The sequence below is a fragment of the Triticum aestivum genome, chromosome 3B (genome assembly GCF_018294505.1).
Source record: "Triticum aestivum cultivar Chinese Spring chromosome 3B, IWGSC CS RefSeq v2.1, whole genome shotgun sequence".
Classification (NCBI taxonomy): Eukaryota; Viridiplantae; Streptophyta; class Magnoliopsida; order Poales; family Poaceae; genus Triticum; species Triticum aestivum.
The window spans coordinates 285272247-285289044 of NC_057801.1; the positions used below are offsets into that span (position 1 = coordinate 285272247).

At 48.8% G+C, this 16798-nt stretch overlaps 1 long non-coding RNA gene across 1 annotated transcript; it reads left to right on the forward strand.

Annotated features, from left to right (window-relative positions):
* The first annotated feature begins 3270 nt into the window (after nucleotides 1-3270).
* LOC123069733 (uncharacterized) lies at nucleotides 3271-4739 on the forward strand. The gene is made up of 2 exons (XR_006432802.1): nucleotides 3271-3542; nucleotides 4450-4739. It is a non-coding gene; the product is annotated as an uncharacterized lncRNA (long non-coding RNA).
* The last annotated feature ends 12059 nt before the right edge of the window (nucleotides 4740-16798 follow it).

A 16798-nucleotide genomic window follows, 5' to 3' on the forward strand; every position in this document is an offset into this window, starting at 1 on the left:
CCACCTTCCCCCGCGCCACTGCACCACCATCACTGCCACCTCAGAACCGCCGCCGCCGAAAGGGGATAGGGCCGTGCCTCGGCCTCCCTCCCCGTGACCCATCCCCACCCACTGCTCCCACCCGCGCACAGACCCACCCACGCCGCATCTCCCCGCCACCGGACCCATCCCGGCCTGGGCTCCTCCTGCACCCGTGCGAGGCGATGATGGCTGGCGGCGTCGACTATTGCTAGCGCGCAGGGGAGATGCCCTTTGTGGCGGGCGACCAAAATCCCCATCATCACCGCTTCACGCCAATACTCAGCCCCCTGACCTCCGACGACCTCCTACTGGTCGCCGCGGCCGGATCCACACTTCCAACCTTCGGATCGGTCGTGGCCCTGCCTTGCCTCGTCATCCTGCGTGAATCCCGCTGGATCTTGCGGCGGGTGGCCTGGAAATTGAGGCGGATTCAGGCTTGACGAAAAGGGATCCATGCCTCCGAGGCACGCCGGTGACGAGTAACACAAGCAGGGAGGGAGCGCCACACGACAAGCGCCAGCCATGGGCTCTGCCTTCCTCCGCATCCCTAACCTCTGCGTTGCCCATCTATGTGGGGGCGCCTCGGCTCCCCGACGCAATTCCACTGGGTCGCGAGTGAGGTTCACCATGCACCAGTGTGCCTCCCCCTGTGTAGCCTCCCTCCACCGCACCTCCTCCAGCGGCTAGAGAGGAGGACGATGGCCACCCGACGAGACGCTAGGGTCTGCTGTCTCCGGCCAGAGCGAGGACGGCCACACTATGAGGCGCGCTAGGCTCCCCAACCTTTCTCCCAGGAGGGGATCGAGCAATCAACTCGGGCAAGTCGACCGTTTTTATCATCTCCATTGCGATCCGATGACTCGATTCATGCAGCTCACCTGGCGTGCGTGTGTAGTTTCTAGGTTCGTTGGTGGCTGGTTCTACAAACAACCACCGCGGGGAAACACTGGTGCCGATGAGCAGGGCGAGCACCGCCACTCCTCACCTCCCTCGCTGGATTCTTGCAGTTCGCGAGCACGACAGTTAGGAGTGCAGATAAAATGTCGTTGCAGGTTAGTTGTGGTCGTTGGTGCAGTTCCCCGGCGCGTGGGGGTTCAGTTTAAGGCATGCTATGCTGCAGTGTGGATGCATGTGGGCATGTATTTAACTTGGTGTGGGCAGGAGGTTCTGCAGCTGTCGCATTGCATTTCGCCGGAGGAAACAACAATTCGGTTCAAAGACCGACGTGATTAATTTTTTTTCTGGCGTTCAGTTTGGAGTGAGTGCGTATGTGCAGTACTAAAAATGATGGGGTGTATATGTTGGTGTAGTTCATTTCTGTAATGCTAGCACGCCGCCGAGGCATGGCTCAGCCCCCGTGGATGTTTAACTGCCGTTCAGTTTGCTATGCAGATAAGAAACTGAAGTGCACTGCAATATTTTTCAATTTTTTTTAAATGCAGACATTGCCTTCTGCTTTTTGTTTTTGGACTCATGGACTCATACAGACGGGTCGCTTATTCCTACCATCATGGTTCACTTGTTTGACGTTTTTTTCTCGCACGTAGTAAAAGGACAACAACAAAGACAATGAAGAAAAAACAATATGTTGTTGATCTCGTCGTATTTAATGGATCACTTTTCCTTTTGGTATTTTTCAAAGGGATGTGGAAAAAAGAGGTTCAAACAGAGTGCAACAACAATGCACATTTTGAAAAATAAATAAATTCTAATGCGGTTGACTAATGTGAGTGTGGCTGTGTAAAAATAATGAATGGATTTTGAAGCTCACTTTGTTCTCTCACTATTAAACTCCTTCGTGGTTCACTTGGTAAACACTTCTTATTAGAAGTAGTTCACTCACTCAGTCCATGCGGTCCACTTTTTCGGTCTACGCTCGTAGAAAATATTAAGTTTGAAAAAAACTCAAGCGGTTTACTTTCGGTAGTGTCGCGGCCCATTTACGGTAGTCTTAAAGTTCACTTTTGATAGTATTGCGGTTCACCAACGCTTCACATGAAGTGCACTGCACCTTGTTTGGGAAAATTTACGTCCCACAAAAAAATAAATCATGCAGTGCACTTGTCTGTCCGATGAAGTGCGGTATTTCGTCTGAAGCAGTGCGTTCTTCTTTTCCCGTCCGAGAAAAAATACGTCTAAACAAAAAGAAACCATGCAGTGCACTTGCCCATCTGATGTAGTGCGGTATTTTGTCTGAAGCAATGCGTTCTTCTGTCCGATGTAGTACATACGACGATTTTGGTCTTACGAAGAACCGAGTGTCCGCTTTTCGGTAAAATCGAAACTGCTCTTAAACCGTAAGGAATTAGAAAGAGTGTTCTACATTAAAAAGTTCCGTCTCGTCGATATCTTTCCAACGGCATATGATTTGAATCATTCTGACCAGTCGTTCAGAAAAATTTCGCGAAAAAACAGCCGCTGCCTCTCGACGTCAGCCACACGATTTTCAAAATCAACTAAAAACTGTAAGGAATCTCAAAAATATTTCAACATACAACAGTTGTGCCTTGTCCATAGCTTTCCAACGGCGTATCATACGTCTCATTTCGACAAACGGTTAGAAAACTGGAATGAAAACAGTACCAAAAATTTCAAAAAATTTGAAAAACAGAGTTCCGCGATTTAGTAAATTTGAAACTGCTCTTCAACCGTAACGAATTAGAGAAAGATTTATATATGAAAAAGATGCGCCTCGATGATATCTATCCAACAGCGTATCATTTGCTTCGTTCCGACGAGCGGTTTAGAAGAAATCATGAAAATACGCTCGCTGTCACTCGTCGTTCGCCGCGCCGTTTTTGAAACTGCTGTTAAACCACAATGAATCTCAAAAAGTGTTCAACATGGCGAAGTTGCGCCTAATCCATAGCTTTCCAACGGTATATTATATGCCTCATTCTGATAAACAGTTAAAAAACTAGAGTGAAAACAGTACCAGAAAAACACTGCATGCAATTTTTTTGACACGAAGTTCACTAGTCTCTATTGCAGTGCTCGTCGTCAAAATGATGCAGTGCGTTTCTGTTGAGCGTGCAGTGCCGAAGTGGTGTGCAGAATAGTTATTCTGCTAATATTAGCAGAATAGACCGTCTGTATATATATATGATAACACCCCTTAAGACCTTATTCTGCACACCCGCAGCTTATTCTGCTAACACCTTCGATTTGTGTCGTCCACTGTAACGCACCGCCCAGGGACTCGAAAAACTGCCCCGCCCCACTTAACCTACCTTCTTCCCGAGTCAAACCCCACCTTTCTCTCTCTCTCCCCCCCCACTTTCCTCTCCTCCACACCCAACCCCCGGTCGCCTCACCTTCTCCCGTGCCGTCCTCCCCAATCCCGGTCACCTCCCTTTCGATCTCCGCCGGCCACGCCACTCCATCGCCCCAGCACCCGCAGAGCGCGCGCCTTCATCTACCAGCGATGGTGGCCTCACCGCCTCGCCGGCGCATGGATCCAGCACCGCACGCAACCGGCCCACCTTGATCTGCCGCCTGCCCTCCCCACGTTCTCTGGCGAGGTGAGCCTCACTTCCCACTATATATTCTTCCCCATCTGCGTATGGCACCCTCCCACCTTCTTCCACCCCGCGCCCGCCGCCCTCCATGGCCCCCTCCCTGGCCCCACCGCGCGACGCCGGCCCACCCCGTCGACGGCCTCAGCCCCGCCCAGCCCTTGATGCCGTCCGGCGCCCCTGCCTTCGAACAAGCCCGACGACACTGCCGCGACCAATTCCAAATTGCCCACCGCCCCGGGGCTGATGCAGGCGCGCCGCCCTCAAGCGTCGCGCGCGGCTGCCGGTGCGGATCTGGCCCGCGGCCATGGGATCAGGGCGGAGCTGGCCCTGCTGCGTCATTAGCAGACGGGATCGAGCAGCAACCGTCGTTGACCCACGCATGCTCCCTCGCCGATGGCCCTGGTCCGTTTATCCACGATTTCTCGTGACCCTCAGGTCATCGGGATCGAATGGGCTGCCCCACATCGGTGCCTCTTCGCGCATCTGCGGGCGTCCAACCTCACGCCCGGACGGTTTGCTGCCGCCTGTGGTAGCCGTGGACCCGTGGTCCAAGGCCGGAGGAGCTCCACCTCACCTGCAGCCGCCTAGAGTGCGCGAAGACGGTCAACAACGGCGATGGCATCCTGGGAACACAAGTTGCCGCCGATGCAGTTTGCAAAAGGCCTTTTTTCTCTTTGTTTTTGCAGATTTTGGATGTGCACTTCATCTTGTGCGCAGATTTTGGATGTGCGGTTGCCCAATGCAGTGCGCTTCTGATTTCCGCCACCTGCTTGACGAATGAAAGAAGTCATACTGTTATTGATTTGAGAAAAAAAATGCAGAACAAATTCGGTGGTTGCCCCGGCCGAGGGAGCCCTCTCCGCGGCTCAGCGAAGTTTGTTTTTGCAGCTCACAAAAGTTTGTTTTGCAGCTCGCTTGCTGAGTGAAGTACGTCCGGCGACTGCGTGCGGTTCGGCAACGCAAAGCATTTGCATTCTCGCTGTGTTGATGTGTGCAGTACATTTTATAAAAAGTTGCAGTTGGGTTGTATTTTGTGGGTGATTGTAATGTGGAGACAGAAAAATGGACTTTGTGTGGATTACTTAGTTTGTAAAAGAAAAACTTGGTAAAAGCAGTGCGCTCGGTGAACCGAAGAAGTACATTTTTTCAAATTGTTGTACTTCATTGTTAAAATCTTTGTGGTTCCCTTATTGCAGTGCACACGAAAGTAAAAATGCATTGGGAGCTGCAGTGCACTTTGTTGTTGCGTACGCACGATGATTTTCAGTCTATTTGATGCAGCTCGATTTTGGTCTGAAGCAGTGCACTGATCTATCTGATGCAGCGCACTTCGTTGTCGCGTACACACGATGATTTTCACTCCGTTTTGATGCAGTGCGGTTTCGATCTGAAGCAGTGCACTCATCTGTCTGAAGCAGTGCACTTCGTTCATCGTGTACGCATGACAATTTTCAGTCTATCAGATGCAGTGCGGTTTTCAGTCTAAAGCAGTGCACTATCTGTCTGATGCAGTGCACACGACGATTTGGGTGTCGCAAAAAACAGAATGTCCGCATTTTTGTAAAATCGAAACTGCTCTTAAGCCATAAGGAATTAGCGGAAGTGTTGTACATGAAAAAGTTGTGTCTCGTCGATATCTTTCCAACGGCGTATGATTTGAATTATTCCGGCCAGCCGTTCATAAAAACTTCGTGAAAAAACAACCGCTGCCTCTCAAAGTCAGCCGCACGATTTTCAAAATTAACTAAAAATTGTAAGGAATCTCAAAACCATTTCAACATATGAAAGTTGCACCTTGTCCGTATCTTTCCAACGGCATATCATATGTCTCGTTTCGACAAAGGGTTAGAAAACTGGAGCAAAAACAGTACCGAAAATTTCAAAAAATTTGAAAAACAGAGTTCCGCGATTTAGTAAAGTCGAAACTGCTCTTAAACCGTAATGAATTAGAGAAAGATTTATATATGAAAGAGATGCGCCTCGACGATATCTATCCAACGGCATATCATTTGCTTCGTTCCGGCAAGCGGTTTAGAAAAAAACGCGAAACAACGCTCGCTGTCACTCGTCATCTGCCGCATTATTTTTAAAACTGCTCTTAAACCGTGTGGAATCTCGAAAAGTGTTCAACATGTCGAAGTTGCGCCTAATCCACAGCTTTTCAATGGTATATTACACGCCTCATTCCGATAGACGGTTAAAAAATTAGTGCATAAACAGTACCGAAAAAATAACGCGTGCAGTTTTTTCCGACGAGAAGTTCACTAGTCTCTATTGCAGTGCTCGTCGTCAAAATGATGCAGTGCGCTTCTGTTGAGCGTGCAGTGCCAAAGTGGTGTGAAGAATAGTTATTCTGCTAATATTAGCAGAATAGACCGTCTGTATATATATATATATATATATATATATATATATATATATATATATATATTGAAGATAAATCAACATTGCAAAGATATAGATTTTGAAGACAAATCAATGTTGAAGACAATCCAAATGTGAAGATAATGCAATCATGAAGCCAAATGAAAATCTTCAAGAAGGTGTGGTGGTGGCGTTACCCACCGTATAGGAAGTATTAGATCCGACATGGCGCACAATTATCATGGCGCTCCGAAGTTAAATTCCAAATTAATGTATTCACACTTAGAGGATAAGTCTTCGTTGATTGAAGAAATACGTTACTTTGTGTGTTGCACATCTAAGTCATCAACATGCATAAGTGTTAGGATGTGTGTCCATTCACTGGACATTTGAGGATTCGAAGATATTTAGCTCACACGACAGCTTGCAAAACCTTTTCTCATCCAAGGGCTTTGTGAAGATATCTGCCAATTGCTTTTCCGGGTTGACGTGAATGATAACAATATCTTCCTTGATGACATGATCTTTGAGAAAGTGATGACGAATCTCAATGTGCTTTGTCTTCGAGTGCTAAACTGGATTCTTGGCAATCTTGATGGCGCTTTCATTGTCGCAGAAGAGTGGCACATTCTTCATGTTGATGCCATAATCCTTGAGTGTTTGCTTCATCCAGAGAAGCTGAGCACAGCAAGATCCAGCACCAATGTATTCAGATTCAGCAGTGGAGAGGGATGCACGGTTCTGCTTCTTTGAAGACCAACAGGCAAGGGATCGTCCAAGAAAGTGACATGTGCCTGATGTAGACTTGCGATCAACTTTGTCACCAGCATAATCAGCATCTGAGTATCCAACTAGATCAAACGATGAGCCCTTTGGATACCATAATCCTAGTGTTGGGGTGTGAGCCAAATATCGAAGAATTCGCTTCACAGCAAGGTGATGTGATTCCTTTGGTGCCGCTTGGAATCGGGCACACATGCAAACTCTAAGCATAATATCATGCCTAGACGCACATAAGTATAGTAAAGAACAAATCATGGAGTGGTATACCTTTTGATTAAACTCTTTACCATTGTCGTCGGGGTCAAGATGACTTTTGGTTGGCATTGGCGTTGTGTACCCTTTGCAGTCTTGCATTCCAAACTTTTTCAGGCAATCTTTGAGGTATTTTTCATGTGATATGAAGATGCCATTGCGCTGTTGATGGATTTGAAGACCAAGGAAGAACTTCAGCTCTCCCATCATGGACATTTGATATTGATGTTGCATCATGTATCCAAACTCATCACTTTATCTCTTATCAGTGCAACCGAAGATGATGTCATCCACATATATTTGACACACAAACAGTTCACCATCATATGTCTTCGTGAAGAGAGTGGGATCTAGAGAACCAGGTTTGAAGCCTTTGCTCTTCAGGAATTCTTTGAGTGTGTCATACCAAGCGCAAGGTGCTTGTTTGACGCCATATAGTGCCTTGTTGAGTTTGTACACCATATCAGGATGCTTTGGATCTTCAAAACCAGGCGGTTGAGCAACATACACTTCTTCGATTTTGCTATTAAGGAAGGCACTCTTCACATACATTTGGTACAGAAGAATGTTGTGATGGTTAGCATAGGCCAGTAGTATGTGAATGGCTTCAAGCCTAGCCATAGTAGCAAAGGTTTCATCGAAGTCAATTCCTTCCACTTGTGTGTAACCTTGAGCAACAAGGCGAGCTTTGTTTCTGACAACTTGTCCAAGTTCATCTTTCTCGTTGCGATAGATCCATTTTGTGCCAATGATATTGTGCTTGAGAGGATCTGGATGTTTAACAAGCTCCCAGACATTGTTCAGCTCAAACTATTGAAGTTCTTCTTGCATAGCTTGAATCCATTCAGGTTCCATGAGGGCTTCTTCGACTTTCTTGGGTTCAGATATAGAGACAAAAGCAAAGTGACCGCAGAAGTTTGCTAGTTGCGTCGCTCTTGATCGAGTGAGAGGACAAGGTGCATTGATGCTATCAATAATCTTCTCAATCTAGACTTCATATGTGACCCGAGGATGAGTTGGATGAAGAATTTGATCAGACTGGCTATTGTCTTAATCTTCAGCATTGGCTTTAGACTGAGCATTACCTTCTTGTTGATTAGGTGAAGAAATGATGGTCTCATCCTTAGCCTGTTCCTCGGTGGGTATGATTTCTCTAGTACCCATCAGCCTGATAGCTTCACCCGATGTAGCTTCATCTAGCACATTTGGCAGGTGCTCTCTTTGTGAGCATTAGTTTCATCGAACCGCACATCTACAGTTTCAACCACTTTGTAGTGAAAGAGGTTGAAGACTCTGTAGGTGTGCGAGTCCTTTCCGTAACCAAGCATAAACCTTCATGTGATTTCCGTGCGAATTTAGAGGTGTGATGTGGATCCTTGATCCAGCACCTAGCACCAAAGACTTTTAAGTAACTGACGTTTGGCTTCTTACCAGTCAGAAGTTCATAAGATGTCTTCTTGAAGAACTTGTGAAGATAAACTCTGTTGATGATATGGCATGCAGTATCAATGGCTTCAGGCCAAAATTTTCTTGGAGTCTTGTATTCATCGAGCATCATGTGTGCAACTCAATGAGCGTTCTGTTCTTGCGCTCCATGATGCCATTCTGCTGAGGTGTGTAAGGAGTAGAGAACTCATGTGTGATGCCCAAAGTATCAAGATAAGTGTCAAGGCCATCGTTCTTGAACTCAGTGCCATTGTCACTCTGGATGTACTTGATCTTGATGCCGTAATTCATCATGGCCCGATTTGCGAAGCGTTTGAAGACATCCCGCACTTCAGTCTTATAGAGAATTAAGTGTCCCCAGGTGTATCTCTAATAATCATCTACAATAACGAAGCCATAGAGATGTGCAGTGGTAGTAAGGGTAGAGTAGTGAGTAGGGCCAAATAAGTCCATGTGAAGCAGCTCAAGGGACGTGAGGTAGTCATGATTGTCTTCCAGGGATGCTTGGCTCTAGTCATCTTCCCAGCTTCACAAGCACCACATAGATGATCCTTCTTGAACTTGATTCCCTCGATGCCAATGATGTGCTTCTTATTCACGAGAGTGTACAGGTTCCTCATGCCCGTATGTCCTGGCCATCGATGCCATATCCAGCATTCTGAAGCCTTTGCTAGAAGACATACGGCAAGCTGTGGTCCTGCTGAGAAATCTACCATATACAGATCACCTCTTCGATAGCCTTCGAAGACCAGAGATTTTTCAGATTTCATTAGCATAAGGCAATGATATTTTCCAAATATCACAGTCATGTTCACATCATAGAGCATTGACATAGAAATTAAGTTGTATCCAAGGGATTCAACAAGCATCACTTTATCCATGTTTTGTTCCTTTGTGATAGCAACTCTACCAAGACCCAATACCTTGCATTTACGAGTGTCAGCGAATGTGATGTGACTCTTAGTAGATGGACATAGGGTTGAATCCATGAGACTTCGATCACCAGTCATGTGGTTGGTGCAGCCGTTGTCCATGATCCATTCAGTGGCTTTCGGTGTTGTGCCCTACAGTGCAGTTAGCGGGATAGGCTTCGCCAATAATATTGTGAAGCAGAAACATGTAGCGAACAAGCATATTATCAAAGTTTAGATTCTAGTTAGGCATGATAAGATGCTCACCAAGGAACCCAAGGACGAAATATATGGTAAGACAATTGGGGCATTTTATCTTGCGTCTGTCGGATTTCGGGTTCCGCAAACCCTTGATAGGTTCGAACTCTAGGGTGCGTGCGGAGATCTCAACCTACCCAGCCTGCCTACTCGTGATCTTCCTAAGCCTAGTGCATCGAGCTCAAAGGGACAAAGAGACACAACAGTTTATCCTAGTTCGGGCCACCTTGCAGTGTAATACCCTACTCCAGCGTTTTGGTGGATTGCCTCGAATGGCTGAGGATGAACTAGTACAGTGGATGAACTGGCCTCGGGAGGTCAGGTGTTCTTGAGCTCAAGATACCTAGTGAGGTGGTTGGATGAGAAGGGATCCAATCTGTTCATCCCCCCTCTTTGCTGCAGGCCAAGCAAGAGGATGGGCAAGCTAGCCCTAAGGAACAAGCAACAGATGGAGAATCAGAGGACGATAATTCCGTGCCTCTCGCCGAAGACAAAGTGAGCCTTGGCGACGAAGAATTCATCGTGCCTGAGGGCCCATCGAGCAGGAGTGCTTCAAGCGCCGGTTTATAGCCACTGCAAAAAGCCTAAAGAAAAAGTAGCAACAGCTTCAAGCTAATCAAGATCTGCTAACTGATAGATGGACCGAGGTCCTGGCCGCCGAGGAATACAGACTCGAGCGCCCAACAAAAAGTTACCCAAAGCGCAGGTTGCTACCTCAACTCGAGGAGGAGGCGTTAAAACCCACACTACCAGCGCATGATGCGGCTGACCGGCCACCCCGTGGCCGGGACAAGGTGGCGTACTAGCCCGAAGTCCAGACCACACCCCGTGGCCAATCAAACAATAATACTAAGGCCTAGGGCTACATGAAGGGCCTACGAGATATATTGGAAACAAAGCAGGACAATCAAGATCGATCTAGGGATCACGGGGGCGCGCCACAACACGTGACGATGACCGTCACGCCGGATACAATATACAAAAGTCCGGCCGGGCCGAATACAACATACCAGACTCATTTGAACTACGTCGGGATGTAGCCCGGCATAGAGGCGCCGCACACCCCTATGCTTGACTGATGAAGTTATGGATCTTGAATTCCCAGAAGGGTTTAAACCCGTAAACGTTGAATCATATGCTGGCACGACAGACCCCGCGGTATGGATTGAAGATTTTCTCCTACACATTCACATGGCCCGCGGCGATGACTTACATGCCATAAAGTACCTACCACTTAAGCTCAAAGGACCGGCTCGGCATTGGCTGAATAGCCTGCCAGCAAGCTCCATTGGCAGTTGGGAGGACCTGGAAGACGCATTCCTTGATAACTTCTAGGGCACTTACGTGCGACCACCGAATGCTGATGAATTAAGTCACATAACCCAACAACCCAGAGAGTTAGCTAGGAAATTCTGGACTCGGTTCCTAACTAAAAAGAACCAAATTGTCGACTGTCCGGATGCCGAAGCCTTAGCAGCCTTCAAGCATAACATCCATGATGAATGGCTCGCCCGACACCTCGTCCAACAGAAGCAAAAATCCATGGCAGCCCTCACGACACTCATGACCCGCTTTTGCGCAGGCGAGGACAGTTGGCTGGCTCGTAGCAACATCACACCCAAAAACTCCATCGATTCAGACGCCAGAGATAGCAATGGCAAGCCACGACGCAATAGACAGAAGCATCACAGCAATGGCGACAAAGCCGAAGACACGACAGTCAATGCTTGATTCAGAGGCTCTAGATCCGGACAGCGGAAAAAGCCATTCAAAAGAAACAATCCGGGCTCATCCAGTTTGGACCACATACTTGATCGCTCATGTCAAATTCACGGCACCCCCGATAAACCAACCAACCACACCAACAGAGAATGCTGGGTGTTTAAACAGGCCGGCAAGTTGAATGCTGAAAACAAGGAAAAGGGGCTGCATAGCGATGACGACGAGGAGCCCCGGCCGCCGAACACAGGAGGACAGAAGATATTCCCTCCCCAGGTGAAAACAGTGAATATGATATACGCAACCCATATTCCCAAGCGGGAACAGAAGCGTGCACAAAGGGACGTCTATGCGATGGAGCCAGTCGCCCCAAACTTCAACCCATGGTCCTCTTGTCTGATCACCTTCGATCGCAGGGACCATCCTACCAGTATCCGTCATGGCGGTTCGGCCGCATTGGTCCTTGAGCCCATCATCAATGGATTCCATCTCACACGAGTCCTCATGGACGATGGCAGCAGCCTGAACCTGCTCTATCAGGATACAATGCGCAAAATGGGCATCGATCCCTCAAGGATCAAGCCCACAAAAACCACCTTCAAGGGTGTCATACCAGGTGTGGAGGCATGTTGCACAGGCTCAATCACACTAGAAGTGGTCTTCGGATCTCTGGACAATTTCCGAAGTGAGGAGTTAATCTTCAATATTGTCCGCTTCCATAGTAGTTATCAAGCCCTACTAGGACGAACTGCATTTGCTCGATTCAATGCGGTACCCCACTACGCATACCTCAAGCTCAAAATGCCAGGACCTCACGGGGTTATAACAGTCAATGGAAACACAGAACGCTCGCTCCGCACGGAGGAGCACACTGTGGCCCTTGCAGCAGAAGTACAAAGCAGTCTTATTAGGCAGACCGCCAATCCGACGATAAAGCCCCCGGACATCGTCAAGCGAGTCTGGAGTACCCTGCAACAGGATCGTCCGGCACGCCCAGAGCTCGACTAGCAATTCGGCCTCCGTCCTAGTCCCAACCAAGTAGCGAAATCTATGCCACGCGTACATAATTACGCACTCAAAATACCATGGGCATGGGCAGAGGCACATCCACGATGCGGTCTAGGAAGCGACTCAACCACCCCAGGACCCGTATTCCTTCATCATTTTCTTTCTTTTAGAACCCTATGTTCTGGAAGCCCTTTCAGGTATCCGGATTATCGGACTCATCACCGCAAGGAAAACCCAAGAAGACAAGAAGCTGGAGCGTATAAGGGAATACTTAGGTGGTCTCTGATAACGATCGTTATACCTATTTTACATTCCCACGTGCAGCTTACCCTTCGCTAGGACATGTCAAATAGTCCCATTTTGCTTATCCCACTACTTGTATACATACGCTTTGACATATTATTAAAATAACAATGGACACAGCGTCAGCTTATTATTACACTTTCTTTATGTTTTCCCTCGGCGGCTTATTCACGACAAACCACACCCGTACACTTTGGTACGTTTAGTTCGCCAGGGGCCTCAGTGTACCTCATAACATGGCAAGAAAAGTCCGAACACTTTCTACAGTGCAGCACCCCGAACTTATAGCATTATATGCATTAGCTCCGAATCATGTCTTGGGTCAATAGTTGGGTTTGCCCGGCTCCTATGTTTTGGTACCTTATGTTCCGCTATATCGGCTAAGGTATCGCAGGGAGAACTACTTCGATTGTGTCCCGGTTCTTCCGGACGAGCACCTTAGTAGAGAAAAACGAAAACTGACTGTCATGATAAGGCGAGAGCTGGTCGCTGTTCGAGAGGTCTCAAATCCTTAAAGATTTTTTCTGCTTCAGGTGAGGAATCGACCTCGTCCGATTTAGGCATGTATAGCACCCTGAGTCCGGCCTTCCAGATACTAGGGGCTTCGCCAAAATTTAAAATTGTAGACTTATATGGCCAAGTGAGAGCAATAAAGCCGTATAGTCCGATTGCCTTGTTCGCGGCGCAAAAAACCTCCTTAAAAGGACCAAAAATTTGGATAAAGAGTGTTTATATTTATCCCGAACACCCTAGTACTAGCTACATGGGGGCAGAAGCTGACGACTGGAAAACTCTCAAGATTTTATAAACGGCCGCACATAAGGTAATATTTTAAATTAACAAGCGCCATATAGCTCACATGAACTGGTTTTCATATTACAAGATGACATGAGTACATTCATTCAAATATTACATCCTTAGTACATTCATCCGCCACAACGCGGTCACCCTTAATGACATTGTCATAGTACTGTCCAGGGTGGCGATGCTCCTTGCCCTTCGGCGGACCCTCTGTCACCAGCTTCTCGGCGTCCATCTTCCTCCAGTGCACTTCCGCACAGGCCAAGGCCCTGCGTGCACCCTCAATGCAGACGGACCGCTTAATGACTTCAAGCCGCGGACAGACATTTACAATCTGCTTGACAAGGCCGAAGTAGCTGCTGGGCAGGGGCTCGCCAGGCCACAGTCGGACTATGAAATCCTTCATGGCCAGTTCGGCCGCCTTGTGAAGTTCGACCAGTTGCTTCAACTGGTTGCTCAAGGGCATCGGATGTTTGGCCCCAATATACTAGGACGAAAACAGCTTATCCGTCGAGCTCCCTTCCTCAGCCCGGTACAACTTTGCGGCATCAGAGATGCTGTGCAGCATATCTGCGAATGCTCCTGGAGAGGTCCGAATTCGAGTAAGTAAAAGGAAAGTCTCCTTCACATGCTTACTTTGCATAATGAAAGCCTTACCCGCAGCTATCTTCTTGGCCACCTCAATTTCCTCGAGGGCCTTCTAGGCTTCGACCTTGGCGTCGTGCATGCTCTGACGGGCCTTCGCAAGCTCCGACTCTTGCGTCTTGGAGTCATGCTCCAAGTACTCGAATTTTTTAATGAAATCCTGGAGCTCTTGCTGGACCTCATCAACCCGAGCGTCTTGTTTTTAGCGCTTGGTGCGCTCCTTGGCCGCTTTGTCTTCGGCCTCGGACATCGCCTTCTTAAGGGCCGCCACTTCGGTCATGGCCCCTAGTAAAATTCATCATGCCTCTATTAGCATCAACGATTTTTTCCTTTATATAACATTCAGACGTGTATCACTTACCTTTGTTCTCCTCGAGCTGCCTCTTCACGAGGCCGAGCTCTTCTTCGGACCGCCCCAGGTTCTGCCTCAGTCCGGAGACCTCCGCAGTGGCGGCAGCGGCGGCCAGCAGCGGCGCCCGCTTATTCACATAGACATAATATGATTAGACTCCTTGGAATAATATTTGATCCTCTGTTCAGCCTTTCTTTCCGAACACCAAACAGAGCATCAGGGGCTACTGTCTATACTCTGATACTTCCTCATAATTTAATTACTTACCTCAAAGCCTGTTAAGAGGCTGGCGCAGGCTTCGGTCAATCTGCTTTTGGCGGACTGAACCTTCGCAATCACCGTACTCATAAGAGTACGGTGTTCTTCATCAAGGGAAGCGCTCTGAAGCGCTTCCACCAAGTTATTCGATGCCTCTGGATGGATAGAGGTCATCGGCACATGTGGCTTGCCCCCCCTGGCGAGGGGCTGCCTGCCTGAATCCAGAACCACTGGAGGTTCCGGCGCAGTATCTGGCTGGGGGCCAAGCTTACTGCGACCCCTCTCATCAGAATCCATGGGGATCTTCCCCCCATGAGCCCGTCATCGGGGTTTTCACCTTGAGGCGCGTCCAGAACTATCTCTCCCTGGCCCGGTATCCTCTGAGACAACACTTCGGTGTCGTCCGCGGGCCGGGGAGTGGAGGCCGTCGGGAGCGAATAGCTGTTCATTGCCGACGAGCTCAAGGACCCATCCTAGGAGGATAAGTTGATGCGGGCTTTGGACGGACTGCACAAATATATTTTGACATAATAAGAATCCATAAAGCTAAAACATGCCAGAAGTATTATGGTATCCGGATACTTACGACTTTGCCAGGGGCTTGTCCCTGGGTAGCCACTCCTCGTCGCTATAGGCGGCTATTGTGGAGTGGTCCGGAGGGAGGGTCCTTCCCTTCTTGGACCGTTCGGCCTCCCCGAATGGGGCGGCCTTCCTTTTCTTCCCCCCTTGGTTTGGGGGAGGGGGTTTTCCTCTTCCTCCTCCTTGTTGTCATTGGAGGAGTGCGCCTCGGTGTCTTCGGACGATGAGTCCGACACAACCTTGCGCCAAAGACCTTTCCTGGTCCCCCTGGCCTTCTTCTTGGCCTTCTTCTCCGGCACCTCATAGGGTGCCGGAAAGAGCATCTCCGTCAGGAGAGCGGTTGTTGGATCTTCAGGCAACGGAGCCGGACGGTCGATCCGCTCCACTATCGCCACATAGTCCTGTTAAATCAGTATGATGCCTTAGATTCCTCCCACGAACATACTGAGTAAAGGAAAATCTTGTGAAATATAGAGAGCTTACTGGATTGGCGGGGCGCTTTGCGCTAAGTCGGCGGTCCTCGATGGTGAGAGGAGGTACTTCGGCGGCCTTGAATAACACCTTCCAGACATATTTGTGCGTTGTGTCAAAGAGCTATCGTAGCGTCTGGTGTTTTTCCAGGTTGAATGCTCGTCTTTGACACGGGAGGATCCGGTGGAAGAGCATGACCTGGACCACATTGACAAGCTTGATATTCTTGCCTATCATATTTTTGATGCAGTTCTGGAGTCCGGTCAGCTCCGCAGGCGCACCCCAGGCTAAACACTTCCTTTTCCAAGAGGTAAGCCGCATGGGGATGCCGGATCTAAATTCGAGGGCCGCCGCCCAGTTGGAGTCGGGTGGCTCGGTGATGTAGAACCAACCCGATTGCCACCCCTTCACGGTCTCCACATAGGAGCCTTCAAGCCAGGTGACATTGGGCATCTTGCCCACCATGGCGCCTCCGCACTCCGCTTGCTGGCCGATCACTATCTTCGGCTTCACGTTGAAGATCTTCAGCCACAGGCCAAAGTGGGGCTTGATGCGGAGGAAAGCCTCGCACACAACGATAAACGCCAAATTGTTGAGGATGAAATTAGGGGCCAGATCATGAAAATCTAGCCCATAGTAAAACATGAAACCGCGGAGAACGGGAGGAGGGGGAATCCCAGTCCACGGACGAAGTGGGCGAGGAACACAACTCTCTCGTGGGGTTCCGGAGTCGGAACGATCTGCCCTGCGTCCGGGAGCCGGTGCGCGATGTTTGCGGTCAAGTATCCGACCTCCCGGAGCTTCGTAATGTCCTCCTCCGTGACGGAGGAGGCCATCCACTTGCCTCCCACTCCGTACATGTTTGGAATGGCTATACGGAGAAGGTGAGAACTGGGGCGCTGGAGCTCGAGCGTGTGAGAATGGATGAGAGAAGGAAGAAAGGCGTGGGTGAAAAAGGGGAATCCCTATCTCTTTATAAAGGCGGTAGAAACTGTGCGCCTCCCCACTTGCCTGTTAAAATCGCTTATTTCCCAAGCGCCACGACTGATGGCACGGTTGGGTTACCCATGCCCGTATTGATGAGAATCCCGTGATAAGGGGACACGATC